Source organism: Saccoglossus kowalevskii, chromosome 21 (assembly GCF_978046115.1).
Source record: "Saccoglossus kowalevskii chromosome 21, keSacKowa6.1, whole genome shotgun sequence".
Taxonomy (NCBI): Eukaryota; Metazoa; Hemichordata; class Enteropneusta; family Harrimaniidae; genus Saccoglossus; species Saccoglossus kowalevskii.
The window spans coordinates 15,661,521-15,664,775 of NC_140661.1; the positions used below are offsets into that span (position 1 = coordinate 15,661,521).

A 3,255-nucleotide genomic window follows, 5' to 3' on the forward strand; every position below is an offset into this window, starting at 1 on the left:
TATCTGTCAACCTTAACAGTCACAGCCTCACGTAATATTCAGTCTCTCTTTGGAATATAGAACAATTGACGACTTATAAAATACATACTAGTTTTTACTACATCCCGTGTGTACGTATGTATCATACAGGGTTCACTGGCAATGTAGGTATACTGAACTTAAATTCGAGCTGTTTTAAACTGATTGTATGAACAAAGCAAATAGGGAAACCTACAACATGTCCTCAATTTAGAATCTAAAAATATGTATTTAAGATAGCGAGCTGTTTTAAACTGATTGTATGAACAAAGCAAATTGGGAAACCTACAATATGTCCTAAATTTAGAATCTAAAAAATATATATTTAAGATAGCGTGCGAAGGTTAATGTGTAATCGATCAAATGACTACAGTGTGGAGTAGTGAATACAATCGTTTAAACCTGTTTAGTTATCATTGTATTTATGCTTAACATGTTCCACTATGTAAAAACATGCGATTTTGTCGATGGATAGATTAATGAAAAAAAACACGAATTCAAACACAATTGTGTACATACATGTTAACCAACATACTACAAAATAAACAAACTCTCTGCCGATCAATATAATATGCATTTCACCGTGTGTTGGATCACAGTGTACCTGTTTCATATACACACTCACTCTTTCGTGCTGCGCTGACATCATTGGCTCCGTTGATACACATATCTACCCAGCAATTTTCACTGTACAAGTTCGGAATGAAGTTGTTGGTATTATCTCTAATTATATTGTCGCTGAGTTTGGCAGTAGAGGGCGTAAGTAAAATTGTATTAATCGAACTCAAGTATGTTGGATTTTTTTTTCTAATATAAATTAATCGTCGCTAACTGCATTGGCGAAATCATCGAAGTACGGTGTGTTATACAATATAACTGAAAATGCCAACATTATCCCGATAGTGGAACGTGTTATACACAATATACTAGTACCTCAGTCATCCACATAATACAATTTTTACTGTTTCCAACATGATATTCGTGGGCACCAAGTATATGCCTTCAATGGTTGAATTTGCAGTACGGGCATCAGCGACACATCAACATATACGGTTATAAATCAAAAACAAAACCAAGCGCATTCTGCAAGTACGACAAAGTGCACCATGCATTATCAAACATAATACAGGCAACAGCGTATCTGAGAAATATGTATCTCATTTTTGGAATTTACCATACATAACGAATTGTTGAATATTGAATATCACAGTGTCATGGTGTGCGCAAGTATTCAATGTTTGATAGATATACTATTATGAGTCTGATTATAATTAGTCTAGCGTTACTTTATACATTATTTTGACCCGAAACTTGTGTCAATCTCAGTCGCAATTAAATATCTTTGTCACAGGAAATAATTACAGACAAACATTTTGTTTTTAGACATTTTTCACATACAAATAGCAGCCGATGGCTATATATCCACTGTGTCGTTCACCAGAGAACACAATATATCCATTTCCATTTGCATTTATACAGGATGATTGCGACTATTCCGCTTATCAGCGACCCGTCTGTGATGGACCAGAAGAATGTAACTGCGCCGTGAACGACGGTGAACACGATGCGTATCGCTGCCTGGCTATCCCCGTTAGAGGACGCAGTGATGTGGAGTTCAGTGTCTGCCAACCTTAGCAGCCTCGGCCTCGCGCAATATTCAGCCTCTCCTCGGAATATCGAACAATTGTCGACTTATAAAAAGCATCTTAGTTTTTTACCATATTAGATGTATACCTATGTATAATATAGGGTTCACCTCCTACACTATGTCCTGAATTTAGAATCTAAAATGTATTTATAATAGCGTGCGAACGTTTAATGTGTAATTGATTATCTGTCCACAGTGTCGAGTAGTAAATAAAGTCGTTTAAACATGTTTATTTATTGCTGTGATGACGTCAGATATACACATGTGGTTGATCAATACTCCAATCCCCTTCAAAATAACAGCATTTAGGTCGGATTAAATTGTTTTGATTTTTGGGAGTGTTTTTTTTTGAGGAATGAGTCAGTATAATGTAAGGGACCATTGATTGCGGCCCGGTGTGGTGGGTCGATGAAGCAATTGCAAACAGCCATCTTTGAATGCATTAACAAAAATGAACATGTGACAGCACTAGCACTTGCAATTTGGACATAGACAAAAGTCAGGAGAGACGACAACGACATTCAATGTCTGAAACTGTCGCCTGGCTGAAAAACATTAAAAAAAGCCTCTATCTTGTTTGGTTTGGGATAATATATAGTCTCTGAAGTTAGGCTTGTTATTAGGTTGAAGAGATAGTTCAGGAGATGTCGGAAAGATACATTCATAGTTTTATGGGATTGTTTTGGAGCATTACCATGGTTATTGCATTTTAGAAAACACTGAGGGACAATTAGCCAGAAGGCGAGAAGTACTGGGTTAGAAGGTAGTGCATATAGCCGGAGGGACACACACTAATGCTAAGAAACCCTGGTTGGAAATGTGAGTGGAGACAGAGATCTGATTCATTAATTCAAGAGTGCTGAACAAAAATTAGATTTTCTGAAATCAGGGTGTAGGAGGCCACAGAGAATAGCAATGTATAATGTTTAGCCGAGAACCAGAATAGATGGGGTGAAGATATTGAATCGATATCTAACGTGACATTGCATCACAGTAGTTTATAGCAGGTAGAGGGCGCCCATACACATACATTCACTTTGCCTATGTTAATAAATACGCGGCGTTTTTGCATACTAACGGTTATTACATAATAGATGTAAAATTGATTAAATGGTTACATGGAGTATAAATGTATAGCGTGGTTAAGTATTTTTTAATAACAGGAAATACGATAAATTGAGAAAAAAGAAATGTCAATAAACAGTAATAAATAAAACATAATGTTTGCATACAAATATTTTGCAAAATTTTTTAATTTTTTTTTCCAATGAGTAGAGTAGTTGTTTAATTTTTTTTATTCAGTCACTCTTAGCGCAATCTTTTGTAATCAGAATAGCTCATCCGTCATAAAAGAAAATAGAAAGAAAATAATATAAAATTTATAGTTATATAAATAGAGTATAAGTTATGTTTGCTTTTGTTTGAAATTTCGAAGTATAAATCACCTAGTAAAACTGTGTGGGGGAAAAACTAGTCATAAAGAGAGTCTGGTGAAGTTTTCACACACACGTCGTTTAAATGTCCATCATGTGTGAAAGAGTAAACCACGGTGTGCATGCATTTTTCAAGTAATACAGGACGTATTAACC

The 3,255-nt window shown here is 35.4% G+C and overlaps 1 long non-coding RNA gene across 1 annotated transcript; it reads left to right on the plus strand.

The window, feature by feature from the left end:
• The first annotated feature begins 605 nt into the window (after positions 1-605).
• Positions 606-1,898, plus strand: LOC146729660 (uncharacterized). The gene is made up of 2 exons (XR_014928044.1): positions 606-777; positions 1,498-1,898. It is a non-coding gene; the product is annotated as an uncharacterized LOC146729660 (long non-coding RNA).
• Positions 1,899-3,255: the final 1,357 nt, after the last annotated feature.